Source organism: Pinus tabuliformis, chromosome J (genome assembly GCF_031772625.1).
Source record: "Pinus tabuliformis cultivar Carrire ecotype Pingquan chromosome J, CPIR1, whole genome shotgun sequence".
Classification (NCBI taxonomy): domain Eukaryota; kingdom Viridiplantae; phylum Streptophyta; class Pinopsida; order Pinales; family Pinaceae; genus Pinus; species Pinus tabuliformis.
The window spans coordinates 338785386-338801043 of NC_142295.1; positions in this window are offsets into that span (position 1 = coordinate 338785386).

The window sequence follows — 15658 nt, forward strand, 5'->3', positions numbered from 1 at the left end:
ATCCCATGTTGGATCATGTCCCCTGCCACCTGTAGAACGTGGACAAGTCACCGTTTAAGATGACGTGACCAAGCAGCTCACAATCACCGTTAAACAGCCTTGAGTTGACCGTAACTTGACCAGCTTTGACCATGGGTAAAGATGACGTGGATGGCTGGAAAAATGGGACAGGAACCTCGAGCACGTTGATACCTAAGTGCCCATGTGGCTCATCTAGCAAACCGACACGTGGAACATTGCGTTTAACAAAAAGGCTGCAGGATCTTCAGATAGCTGCAGGATCGTCAGATAGCTGCGGGATTCCTGCAAGTAAGTCAAAATCTAAACAAATAGTCATTCATTAGCAAAACTTGCTTGATCATGCTTAATGACACCTAATGTAATGATCTGGGTGGTTTTATGGTGAAAATGAGGCAAAAGTGAAGGAAAGATAAGGAAAAACTGAGGAAAATGGTAGACAAGTAGGTGTAGAATAGAGGCTCTACACCTGTCACTTTTGAATGTTTCAGAATTGTCATCCTTTAACTATATATGTCAGTGATATATTATGATCAATGCGATAACTTTTTAATTATTACTATGTTTAATTAATTAAACAAAGTAATCATCATATGAATGTATATTTCTATGTTATGAATAAATCATCTTTATGTTTATTTGTTCATAGAAACAATCAAGAATCGCATTGTTAGAAGGATTCCCGGGATAGATTAGTTACCTTTGTATATTTTTGCACTTTAGAATAGAGCACTTATCACTCCCGTTATACATTACAAACTAATCACCCATCAACTCATATATAACTGGGAAACTGGTCCCATTACATCCAGTCGGAGCCACCACATCAAATGGAAAAGGAGCTGCTTTAAGGTCCAGACCGGGTGGTTTTCCCTGATGTTGATGCAACGATTTTAGAGGCATCAACATTTTTGGCGCTAGAAGGAGGGCATGAACTGTGAATGGCGAGAAAATCCAAATCCATAGACCATTCTGAGAGTAAATCTCCCTCAACATCTCCCCCGACTTCTCCCTCTCATTCTAAATCTCCAATTCCTAAGAGAGAAGTTGAGAAAACAACCACTGCTGAAAACCTGAACTTATCAGATAAATCCACTCTTGAACCTCCTGAAGTTCAATTTTTAATTCATAAACTTCAAGGATTTTCAATATCACCACAGAAATCTGAGTTATCTCAAGGCAGTGTGACTTCGCAATACATTCCTTCCCATCCTCTTACCAGATTACAGAGTGAAAAACTTGGTATTGAACCCACAAAATTCCCTCTACCTAAAAGAAAAAGAGCAAGGAAGACACCTAAAGGGTCTGACAGTGAGACTCTTTCATCATCATCATCCATTTCATCTAATCCATTGCAAAGTCAACCATCCACTCCTCCACTCCATATTGTTGTTCAACAGGGTACCGGAACTTCAACATCGTCTTTCCAACCACTAGTAACTTCATCTTCGGTTTCCTCTGCTATTAGCTTCAACAATGGCACACAATCAACCACAACCTAGGCCATGGACAAATCCAGGGGCAGTCGCAATGCCTGCACCCTTTAGTCAATTGCCAGCACATCCTAAAAAATGGTAGCCAAAGTTTAACCCAGATATAGGCATATTGGCAGAAGAACACATAAACAACTTTATGTTGTCAATAAACTTAAATGGAGTCATAGAAGAAAATGTTGTTGTAAGGCTTTTCCCATATACCTTACAAGGAGCAGCTGGATCATGGTATTTTTCGTTACCAGCAGGATCCATTACTAGTTGGAATGCTTTTCAAGAGCAGTTTTTGACTAAATTTGGAGATGATAGATCCACAGCGACATTGATCAATGATCTCTTCAATCTTAAAACTGAATCTAGAGAACCTATTAAAGATTTCAACTCGCGATTTAATAAACTCTTAAATAAAATTCCTGCTACATCTAAGCCTAGCGAAGAAGTTCGAAGCGAATGGTATATCTCTGCCTTACCTTCGAATATAGCAATCTTTGTTGATAGAGCTGCAAAACCTACTTTAGAAGAGAATATGAAAGAAGCAATCGCCGTTGAAAAACATATAATCGCTTTAGAAAAGAAAACCGCTCTTGAGGAGAGAAAGTCCAAAAAAGTTACTTTTAAGGATGATTCTAAGAAGAAAGTGGCTAAAGATCCATATGATATGGAGGGTTTGCAAAAATTTTTAAAACCCATGTCTAACGAAATGGTCGAAATAAAAAAACAAGTTGTTGAAACCTCCACTAAAAAGCCATTTAGGAACTTCAAAAGACCTAACTCAAAACCACCTAATGCTATATCTAACGCAGAATCAGATCAGGATAACGATGAAGATGAAGATACAATCTTATCATCAGAGGAAACTGAGGAAGAAGAAGTTGTAGAATGTCATGGTATGTGGGATTTTATTTTGCCTAATTCAGATACTGAAAGTGAATAGGAAGCTTTCCTAGTAAGTACCAGGAGTAAAGGAACCACAAAACCTATTCAACCAACTCAAAAGAAGAAAAATGTGAATCCTACTACCAAAGATAAGGCTCCCACAAAGAAATCTACAACAGTCCCTACTCAAAATCAGCCATCATCTTCCAATCCACCTTCATCATCCAAGACATTGGTAGTTGCTGACTCTATGGATTACAACATCATCGAAGACATGAAGAAGACTAGAGAAAATATCTCTATATTTGAGCTTAGCAAGCTCAAAAATCAACAGAAATTGCTACTCAGAGAATTAAATGCAGTCCCTTCTTCTCCTCTTCCAAATGCTGTACTGTCCAAGGCAGCTAATGGAACAGGTAAGCCACCATCTGATAGGGTAGAAGCTACTGATGCTGTGTTGATCGGAGATATATCTAATTCTCATACCCCTCCTTTTCTCTTGACCTATGAAATCTACAATAGAAACTTGCATAATTGCTTGATAGATTCAGGGGCTTCATCGAATATAATGCCAGCTTCAGTCTGTTCAAAATTGAATATTGAGCCTCAAAAATATGCAGTGCATATTGTTCAGCTGGATAGAACTAAAGTTCAAGTATTAGGAGAAATAAATTCAGCTACCATTAGGTTATCAGCTGATCCAAGGGTAGTTCAGAGAATTGATATATTGATTGTTGATATTCTTGAGTTTTATGGCTTAATTCTAAACAGGGATTGGTTTGAGAAACTCCATGGTTATATTTCTACCGATTGGTCTCACATGTGGCTCCCCTATAAGGGAAAGCCAAATCAAATTAAGATCAATCAGGAGAAACATATGACTCATACTGTGACAGAATTTGAGCAAGAAAACCAGCCCATAGCTTTCAATAATAACATTCTTGGCAACTACTCATCTGAATCATTCTTTGGTAATTTTAATGCTCAATCATCACCTTTCTCAGTTAATAGTTTCACATCTCAAATAGAAAATTTTTCTCATATAGATACATCAAGGTGTGTTAATATTGCTGAAGAAACTGTAAATAAAACTGTTGATAAACCTGTATTTTGGTCTTTATATTTTGATGGCTCAAAATCCAATGACGGTGCAGAAGCGGGATGTATTTTAGTTAGTCCCGAGGGGGAAAAACTATGTTATCTTGTAGACTAGAATTTGAGTGTACAAATAATATTGTTGAATATGAGGCATTGATCCAAGGACTTTACAAAGCAATAGGCCTGAAAGTGCAATATCTTAAAGTATTCGATGACTCTGAAATTGTTATTAAGCAAATAAGAAATACTATACATTGCCTTTCTGGTCATCTTAAACATTATCAGTCCTTGGTTCAAGACCTTATATCTCATTTTCTAGTGTTTAATATTTCTCCCATTCCTAGATCTCAGAATGCAACAATTGATTTACTAGCCAATGTTGCTTCTAAGCTCCTCCCATCCGAGGATTACAACCCTAATAGATTTTTAGTTGAATTAATTTTTAGACCATCGGTTCCATACAATGTCACTAACTAGCGGGTATTCAATCATGACGACAACATTTTGAGTTTCTTAACTTCTGAGAAATCCTATAATGATCAGATTATTGATGAGAGTGATCATGATCTTCAAATGAAGCAAAGACTTGAGGAAAATTCCATACCTAAATCAATATTCAAGCTTGAGGATCTATATGACATCAAGGATAGGTTTAAGCAAGTTACTAATTCAAAGCTTCAGAGTTCTACTTTGAGATCTGAATTAATAAATCTTGGCACTGAGGCCAAACCACAAAATATTAATTTGGGATTAGGACTTACTCAAGAAGAAAGATTTTCCTTTATCAGACTTTTGAATAAATGCAAAAATGTTTTCGCTTGGAATTATGATGACTTAAAAACATATGATACTTCTATCATACAACATACAATTCCAATGACATCTGAAGAGAAACCAGTGCAACAGAAATTGAGGAAAATTCATCCGAACCTTGAAAGTCAGATTAAAGCAGAGTTAAACAAACTCTTGAAAGCTAAGATAATTTTCCCTATTAGACATTTAAAGTGGGTTTCTAACTTAGTGCCTATTAGAAAGAAGAACGGTGACATTAGAATTTGCATTGATTTCAGAAATCTTAATAAAGCTAGCCAAAAGGATAACTTCCCACTACCAACAATGGAGCAAACTCTTCATTCAGTAGTCGGTTCTGAATTAATGTCTTTCTTAGATGGATTTTCTAGATACAACCAAATATTGGTACATCCAGATGACAGACTCAAGACTACTTTCAGAACTAAATGGGGAACATATGCCTACCAAAAAATGTCTTTCGGTTTGATTAATGTTAGAGCTACCTTCCAGAGAGCAATGGATATAGCATTCAAGGGTTTAATCAATAAGTCAGTTGTTGTCTATTTGGATGACATTACTGTCTTCTCCAAGAAAAGAGCAAATCATTTGCATGATTTGAAACAAATCTTTGAATGTTGTAAAAGGTATGGGATTTCACTGAATCCCAAGAAATCATTTTTTGCTCTTTACCAAGGTAAACTCTTGGGATTTATTGTCTCAAATGATGGTATTTATATCGATCCAGAAAGGATCAAAAAGATTTCTGATATTCCACTTCCACACAATAAAAAGTCAATGCAATCATTTTTAGGTCAAATAAATTTTGTAGAAAGGTTTGTTCCATATTTTTCACAGATTGTTTTACCATTACAGAAAACGATAAAGAAAAATTCAGTGTTCAAATGGGGGCATAAAGAAAAAGAAGCTTTTGATTCAATTAAACAAACAATCATAAGTTCTCCTTCATTAAACACTCCAAATTTTTCAAATCATTTTATTTTATATACTTTAGCTTCTGATACTTCCTATGCAGTTGTATTGACACAAATCAATGATCAAAACATGGAAGCACCCATATCATTTTTTAGTTCAAATCTCCAAGGTGCTGAGCTTAATTATTCCGAAGTAGAAAAGCAAGCCTTCGCTATGTTCAAATCTATTAAACACTTTAGGCCCTTCCTCTTGAAAACTCATACAAAAGTAATAGTCCCATTTTCAGCAGTGAGACAATTACTAGTTCAATGTGAATTAGGAGAAAAGAGGGCCAACTAGGTTACAGCATTACAAGAATATGATTTGGACATTAAACCAACAAAAATTATCAAAGGCCAAGGTTTTTGCAGGTTGTTAGCAGGAGCTTCTAACATTCAGGACCATGAATGTTCAAACAATATTGAGGAAATCAATGAGATAAGTACCATCAACCCTGAATCTCAATATGTGGACTTGTTATTTTATTTAAAAAATGGGTACGCTCCTTCTAATCTCTCTTACAAAAATAAACGTGCCTTAAGATTGAAAGCAAAACACTTTGAGATTATTGATGATGTGTTGTTTAGAAGGAACTATGATTCAGTTTTATTAAGATGCCTTGAGAAAACTGAAGCACAGAAGGTCTTGCAGGAATTACATGATGGTCCAGCAGGTGGACATTTTGGAGGAGATACAACAACTCACAAAATTATACATATTAGTTATTACTGGCCCACGTTATTCAAAAATGCCCATGAATATGTGAGGAAATGCAGAACATGTCAAACTGCCAGTGGAAGACAAAGAAAACCAGCTTTTCCTTTACAACTAGTCAACATCGAACAACCCTTTGAACAATGGGGACTGGATATCATTGGAGAGATTATTCCACATTCTTCCAAGCAACACAGATATATCCTTACAGCCACGGATTACTTTACAAAGTGGGTAGAAGCAATTCCTTTGAAGGTAGCCAACTCTGAGGCAATTATTGACTTCATAGATCAGTTCATCACTACCAGGTTTGGCATACCTAGTGCTCTCATTTTCGATAATGCATCTTATTTCTCTAGAAATACCATACTTGAATTTTCTATTAAAAGAGGATTTAAATTGAAATATTCTGCAAACTACTACCCTCAGGGTAATGGTTTAGCATAATCAACCAATAAGAATCTTATCAAAATCATTAAGATAACTGTTGATCAGAATCAAAAGAATTGGCACAAATCTTTAGTATTTGAATTATGGGCAGACCGTATAACACAGAAGGCCTCAATAGGCACTTCTCCATTCAATTTAGTGTATGGGAAGGAAGTTGTCATACCAGCAAACTTAGCACTCCCATCTCTAGCCTTAGTGCAGTTTATTGAAGAAAATCCCTCTTCTTCTATTCAATTGAGACATAATAAAATCCTTAAATTAGAAGAAGAAAGGGAAAAAGCCAGAATTACACATGCAAAGCATCAACAGGTTATTAAGTCTTTTTTTGATACAACTTCCACCAGCCCAAAATTTTTACAGATTGGTGATCTTGTTTTGAAATGGAACAAAGCTCACGAAGATAAAGGTAAACACACTAAATTTCAAAAAATGTGGCTAGGACCATTTCAAATCATCAAGAAGATAGGCCCATCAACATTCATATTGCAAGATCTATCAGGAAAGAGAGATTCTCTTCCTGTCAATGGGCTTATCTTGAAAAAATTCATTATTTAAGGAGGTAACCCCTTCTTATTTGTAAATATTCAATTTGCAGTCGTATTTGTGTGAATTTTCAGTTTTGTTTGTTTGTTACAAAATAAGGTTGTAAATAGCCTTCTATTGGCCTTTACTGTTTTGAAGGTTTCCTAAAGAAAATAGTGTTAATATTTACTTTTGATAAATGGAAGCCTTAAAGGAAAAGAAGGAAGTTCTAGGGAATTAGGTAAAATTAAACTCTGAAAACCTCTTTTATTTCTGTAAGATCTTTTCAAACCTTGAAAATACTGTAAATCATCCCAAGTTTGCAAAGCCCAAATGAGGTTATCTATAAAAAACAAAGACTGATCCAAACTTAGCATCTACAACTCTTAAATTGCCATCCATATTCTCTTAAGGAGTAAATCATTCACCCCATCCACAAAAGTTTATGATTTTTCAGAGTGTAATTCTAAAATATGTTTGATATAAAAGATAAGAGGTCTCATTACAAGCCTGCTTACCATGGTCATAGGGAACTAATTAAACTGACATTACCAATACTGCATATCAAAACAGGGTAATGGCTTATAATTATAAGACAAGGGGTCTCATCATGAGCCAGCTTGTTCAGTTAAATTACAACCAGTGAATGGCATTGTCAATAGCTGGCCACCAAACCAGGACAATGGCTTTTTATCTTTTAAAATAAGAAATAAAGAAGATGGAAAATGAAAAAAAGGAAAATATGTGGAAACATATCTTTTTGGATTTACTCTTAGAAATTATACTCTGAAATGGATGGGACAATGAATGATTAAATGGTTAAAAGGTAATCCTGTCGAGACTATAAACGTTTGCTAGCAGTAGAGGCTTTACCTATGACAACAGAGTCATCATATAAGCTAAGTTGGAGAAGTCCTCTTGTTTTATCTTTATCAACCGATCAAGGCTTAAATAAACTTAGAATGTTTTTATTTTTAAGATGAGAAAGAAATTGCAGAAACATTTTTTCATTTTGCAGAGTTAATGATTATCTAATTGTTCTTAGATTATTTTCTTTCACGTTTTCTACAATAAAAATTTTTATTATGCTTTCGTGCTTTGCGTAATTATGAAAACTTTCATTATGAACAACATTGTTTATAGGTCTCGACATGAACACAAGTATTTTTATATATTTTGTGATTAAAAACTTCTTTATGGGTGTGGGCAGGTATGAATTGTTTGGAAGGTTTGTCATTGTGCGCAGTGCAAAGGTTTGCACAATGAAATCTTGAAAGCTTCCTCAGCACCCTCAGACATATGCCTAATTACACAAAGTTAACCATAAATAAAGCTTCCATTGCTTATGCAAAGAGTTTAGTGTGAAGATATTTCATTGTGCAGAGAGATTTCATTGTACAAAGTTTTGTCCATGCTCTGCACAACCTTTACTCAATTGACTAGCGATATTCAGAATATGGAGATATGGATTATTAATTATTAAAATATTACCAATAATATCATATGGGTCTATCACTTTCCTGGTTGTTGTTGCGAATAGTGATAGACGTAATGGTATTTGCAACACAGAGATATGAGTTATTTAATATTAAAATATTATCAATAATACGTATATGCAAGTGCGAAACATCGCGATACACTTATGCAGAGAGTTTTGTGCCTAGAGCTTTCATTATGAGAGCACATGTTTTAATCAATTAATTAGCGGTAGAGGCAAGGATTATGCTGCATGATAACTATCCCTTTTACTATTATTGAGTCTTTTCCTATTATTAATTAGATAAATTTATAATATTGTATTAATGAATTTTCTAATTTATTATTTAAAGTATTTTAAAATAAGTAAATATCTTTTCAATTTAAATATATAATAATCCAGATGTATTTTAATTTTAAAACTTAAATATTAAAAGGATTAAATTATGTATTTAAATTATAAAACTTTAAAGAGACATTTGTATTTTTAGAAATTTGATTTATTTTAAAATTTTAATAAATATAAAATTAAGATAAATTTATAATAATTTTATTTCATTCTTTAATTAACGAATATCTTTTTCCATAAACTCTTTTTTCATAAAATATTTGAATGAGAAAAACTCAACCACCTATCACAATAAATATTAATAATATTAACAAATTTAAAACTATAATTTAAAAACCTCTTTGTAACCATGTATTTTAGATAAATAATTCAATTTATTAAAAAAGGGTTTAAACTATCTATACATACATATATAAAATTGATTTAATTATTTTATTTTTATTATTTTATATTTTATATTAAATTTATTAAATTATACATCTTCAATTTGTGTGTGAACTTTAATTTTATATTTAAAACATATAATATTAATGTATTAAAACATATATATATAAATATAAATCTTATATTTTATTGTGGAAAATAGATATATATGAGAATGTAATGCCTCAAATGGGATATTTTGCTAAATTTGTAGAAATTTACTCAACCCAAAATTTCACTGTAAAATCAATATTATATTAACATAAGATTGCCATGTAAAATAAAACAAATAGAGCATTGTAATCCAATAACACAATGAACAAGAAATTTCTGAGCTCTTATTATGATAGGTAAACTGGGGTTATATGCACATACAACCAAAATAGCTGCGATGAGAAGTTGGCCTATAAGATAATCTGCTGCATTGCTATGATGGCCCTCCAAACTGAACTGAAATGCACTTCTGAGCTCTCTTGTGAATTCTGGATGAATTCACCAAGGGAAGATGGGTACTCGCCCAATCTCACTGAATCACCTGAGGGTTTTTGTCCTGGGGCTACTGTTGAAGTAGAGAACTAGGTCCTCAACCTCTCATACAAGAAGAAATACCAAATCCAAGATGTCCTCTAATGGTCTCCTCTTCCTCTTTTATAAATAAGATGAACCCCTCTAGAACCTCCAATTTTATTATTATTTTAATCATGGAGCACTTTTCCCTCTTTTATTTCAGTTAAAATATTCTTTTTAATGTGGGAAAAGTGTAAATTGGCCACCATGCCTCCTTAGGTCACTAAACATAACTTCTAACCATCTAGTCCTGTAGATCTTCTTGTTCCGGTTCCAACGAGCTATTACACTAAGGTGTTATGCCAAGTAATCCTCCTGAGATACCACCTTAAGCGTAATTAGTTGAGTTAGGCCCATTAATAACTCTGTTTTTTTAAGTTGTCGGAATGGCATGGAACGAAAGACAAACTGTGCGGATGATGGACTATTCCAAGAAAATGTCATAGGACCTCATAAAAACTCCTTAAAACCCCTCCAAAATCCCCTGGGTCTGTTGAGGACTCCAACCTACACCTGTGACCTGTCTTCCCCCAAATCTGAAAGTCCATCATATCCATGCCATAAGGAACACCAGAAAAAGGAACATTACAAATCCTCCCGCCCCAAGATTTCTTTCCCTGAAGAAATCCAAACCTATGGATCAATCTGGTGGCCCAACGTAACTGAGACCTAATGCCTGGATCCCATACGAACCACTGGGTGATGCTCTGCCTCTGTTTCAACCCACCATGAAGAAACCCCTCAATGCCCAGATCCCAGACCATCCCTTAACTGAATCTGTCATCAACCAATCCTCCTAGACCCCAATGCCACCAAGAACAAGTATCAATGCTCCACGGATCCTGTTGTGCTATAACTCCAACAATGAGTGCTACTCCATCCACCGCGTACCAACTCATCACCTCTCTCCAATCCAACCCTTTGCATAGACCAAGGTCAATCTCACGATGCTGATGCTATGATGAAATACTGATGAGTGGCTAGCCTACATCTTGCTGCCAACTGTATCATGTAGTTTCCCTCACATCTAAGGGCTCCTGCAGTGTAATGCTCCTCACTAAAAATGATACTCCATCAATAGGGTACCAAATCATGATCTCCTGCCAATCCAATGCATGGAAATCTGTGTAAGAAACAAGTCTACTAGGCTGATATGGGTCCCTGCTCAACTTAGGATGGTTTATCTAGTCAATCCACAAGGTCTGTCTAAGGAAACCTTCCGCTCTCTCTATAATAGGAAAAAGTGGGCAAGATGTGCTACAAGTCGTGTCTATGTACTCCTGGAGAGGGATGCGGCCTGGAAATACTCTAGCTCTACCAAATGCCATTGCTCCTATCTACACCACATCAATGGGTATGACCAAATTTGGATGCACCATCATCTCCAATAGTTCCTCCCTCCTCTAATCGGAAACTCCACGCTTCTGTTGTCTACTAGTCTCCTGCAAAACTACCCTATCAGCCTCCAACACCTCCTTAGGACAAGTGTCCGCAAATATTTCTACCCTACTAGGTGTTTGTACATCTATCTTTTCCTCATCAATGGCTGATCCCAAGGGTGGATGATCATCCTCCTCCATCACAGGCTCAACATGAACCTCCAACTGGCTTGCCCCAAAAGGCTCATCAAGCATACAGTGCACATCATCCTCCTTAGCCGACTCATTCTCCACCATATGTTGCTCATGCTGAATCATCACTAGTGACTCATCATCCTGAATGTCTCCCATAGGGTCCACTGACTGCTCACCATACACACCTGAATATAAATTTGGCCTGTTGTCAACAACTGCAAATCACTCATGCTCGTTAGAGGCATCCTCGAATGAACCCATGGACTCATCCAAAGAAGAATCCTCACCTTGAGAGTCAAAAGGAATATCCTCCTACTCTACCTCCATCATCTCCTCAATATCACTCAAGCATCAGTGATCAAGTCCCCAAGGTCCGTTGAAAATGAAGCAGAGACCCTTCCTCCTCAGCTCATTCTTTCTGCATGATCCACCAAACCTAGGCAACTCTTCCCTAGTTAACTGTCTCCTGAACAACCCAATATTTTTCTCAACCAACCTTTCAGCTAGTTTATAAGAAACAAGTGAAACCATATGTTCTCTCCTCCAAATGGTCAACAATCTAGGTCGCAACTCCCTACAAATGGCATCACGATCTCCCATAACTGAAGACAAAATGGAAAACATGTTTGCTTTGACCATGTCATCATGATGTTTCTTAATGTTAAAGAAACATTGGAACACTTGATGGATCAAGTCATCACACCCCAAATCAAGCATAATGTCATAAGATCTAACCAGGGCCATGGATTTTAGAATCTCAAGCTTCTTCCCAAAAGTAGGACCCTCACTGTTATCGAAATCCTGGAAAGTCTCAACTATCAGTCTAAAAACTCTCCTCATAACATCATCATTGTAAGGAGCTATAGGGGTAGTTAGTCTCATGATGTTACTGAGACAAGATGCAACTGGAAGTCTGACCCCTTCACAAGGTTCCTCCAAGAACTTATGTTGTATGAGAGCAAGCATAGCTGGTTTTAGAGCCCAAATCAATTTCTTCCCCTCTAACTGGTTCACTTTGGAAAGGAGTTTATCCGGTTCATCTAGTTTGAAAAGGGATTTCACTGTAACCCTCATATGCTTCAAATTTGTTCCAAGTGAAAAGATTTTGCGTCATATTTCCTGCTCCTTCTGCATATCTCCTGGTTGTTCTTTCTGAAGAATGACATGGACACCCTTTGAGAAAGGCATACTATTATGCCTTGTTTTCTGGTGTATATCATCATCCATTGAGGTGTTGTTTTGTTGGTTTATGAGGTATTTTAGATACTCCATTTTTATTGTCAAGGTTATGATAAGCAATGCAAGGGGCAACCAATCACCCTACATCTATAGCAATACATTGTCCAACAATCTATGGAAATGAAAATAATGCTAACAACAAAGATACATATTACTGACAGCTCTCTAATAATACTCGACACCCTATACTGACCCAGAAATTTAGACAATAACATCACACAGGAAACCTTGAAAGTATAAAGAGTATAGTGAATAGAAAAGAATGATGAACCTAGAACAAATATCATCTAGGTACCCTCTGATACAGTGTCTAAATGCATATGTAGTTTCAACAAGGTGATTTCATCTAGGGCCACTACATTGTATGACTGTCTCATTGAAATAGATTTTAATCCTGCCAAGAAAACACACACAACAATGAAATGGATAATACACTACCCCCCAAGTGACAAGAAAAGTCATACTTCTCGCCTAGCCAACAACAATATCCCACTAGAAACTTCGACCACAATATTGAATGCACTAGTTTTGTCTCCTCTCCAAACACACAGGTCACACTGGTACTCACATAAGCACCTACAGGTGGGCGCAACTTCTTCAATGCATTCAACGAATGGAATCTCATATATACTGTCCCACAACATAAGTAGTGTATACGCTGATCCAGATCATGTAGCCAAAACCAATTTTTGTCTGATACATATTAACGTGCCCAAATCTTCACTCGAAAGACCAAATCAGACCTTCTCCTCTCTAACTAGTGAATTTATTCAATCCTGACGTAATGCATCTACACTTTACTCGTTTTGTGTATTTTGTATTATCCTCCACCGCACCAAATCAATGATCGATCCACGTATCAGTCTCTGTCTTCACTGATTTGTCCAACATGCATAATCATTTTGGCTCCCTGTAATAATTTCACTCCAAGCAGTTTGATGAAAAAATTATTCTCCCAACGACTGCGACCCAATAGTAATCATCGTCTCTCAATTGATGTACGACTGTTTTGCAGAATCGCTTGGCACACTGTTTCCAATTCTACAGTGATCCTATCAACCCCAATTTACGTACGGGAACGTGCTCTCTCGACGACTTGGATAAATTCATGCCCAACACCAATCGACGATAATGGCGGCAGTGAGATGTGACAGTCAAGGCGGAAAATAGGCAGCTTGAAAACTCATGTTAACCACAAATCGAATCCCACACAACAATTAAAGTCAACTTACTAATAAAGCTCAAAGCAGACTGGACCGTCCTCACAATATCAACAACTCGGTCCTTATTCGACTGCACCACAACAATGCATTATTAACTCTCATGCACCGGATGCGATTGTGGCCTACCCACACAACTCGAGGGCCCTACTGTTGAGAAAAAATTGACTTTTCATACGTATGCAAAATTTTCCCAGTTGACTAACATTGGAAACCGCCAATCAAATCCGGCTTCCAAGTAATAATGCATCCCCCTGAAAATCTTGACGGCAATTGAAAAAAATTGCAGCTCGACTTCCAAAGTATTTTCACAGACCAACTTTTAATACAAGTCGCTTGATGGTTGGGAAGAAGTAATTCTCGGCCTTCTAGATTCGATCTTTATGTGCTAAAATGAACTAGACTTCTGTTCTATAAACAAATCGGCCTCTGTTGGAGAATTTCTGGTGATGATGAATGGTGATAACACTAGAACCTTAGTACTCTTGGAGACAGATAAAAAATATGCTATTCAACTTCCATTGTAGCAATTGGATTCAGCGTTTTGACAAAGAAATAAAAACCACTGCAAACAATGCCACACAATTTGTGCCCTCAAACTTTTGGCGTCTCGTCCATCTTCTGAAGTAATTTTCAGCCTCCCTTCATCACCTATGTGATGACGCGTCCCTCAAAATATTTTTTTAACATTTCGCCTGTCAACGATATTAACCTTGGCCTTGGTCGTCCTTAATAAAAACTTGTCTACTTCCTAATAATTTCATTGCCCACTTAAAATAATATGAATTTGATTTTTGGTCTTGACTTAGCCTATACAACATATGGGTAAAACTCAATTCCTCTCTCCTTTAAAATAAACCTTTGGTCAAAGAAATAAAATGTTTTGGCCAAATTATTTTAACTTTTGGCCCCTTTTAAAATAATCAACCTCTTTCTAAATACTTCATGGAAAGACATTTTTTCTCAAAAAAATTTCAAGCATTTAATATCGAGAGATAAAACTTGTGCTTATAAAATGAATCTAGTCTGACAAGTAAACCCTCGAATTTCCTCTAAATTTGATTTGCAACAAACCCTTAGGCTAGCAAGATGCACAACTCGGATACCACTATAATGTCCCAAATGAGATATTTTTGCTAAATTTACAGAAATTTACCAAACCCAAAATTTCACTATAAAATAAACATTTTATTAATAGAAGATTTCCATGTAAAATAAAACAAATAGAACACTGCAATCCAATAACACAATGAACATAAAATTTCTCAACTTTTATTATAATAGGTAAACTCGGGTTATGTTAGTTTGACAACAAATTAGTAATTTTGGGTAAAATGTAATTAGTCAGTTTTATACCGAATTTTCAGTTATGTAACGGAGGTCGATGATATAAAACTGGTGAATGCCCATGGAATGTATATGAGTGGAGAATCATTGTTGAATAATATATTCCAATCCCTTGCCCCGTGGATGTTTCCTTGACACATTGTCGAGGTTTTACCACGTAAATCCTGTTTCTATGTGTGTGTTTGGTTTCCAGTTAGTTATGGTGTTTTCTTGGTCAATATATAACTGAATGTGTGTAATTCTTTCCTATTTTTCCTTCTATTTCACCAACAAGTGGTATCAGAGCTCCGAAGGCCAAGCGATTGGTGCGGTGAGCGTGGGCGTTGAAGGAAAAGCGGCTGTGCGTTGAAGAAAAGGCGTGGTGGCTGTCGAACGGTTGGAGCAGTTGAGGAGCTGTCCATGCGTGAACCTCTGTGCGTTGCGTGACAAGGAGGAGCTGTCGATTGGTGGCTGTCGAACGGTTGGAGCAGTTGAGATGTTGTCCCTGCGTGAAGCGTGAAACCTGCGTGAGGCGTTTTTTTCATGAAA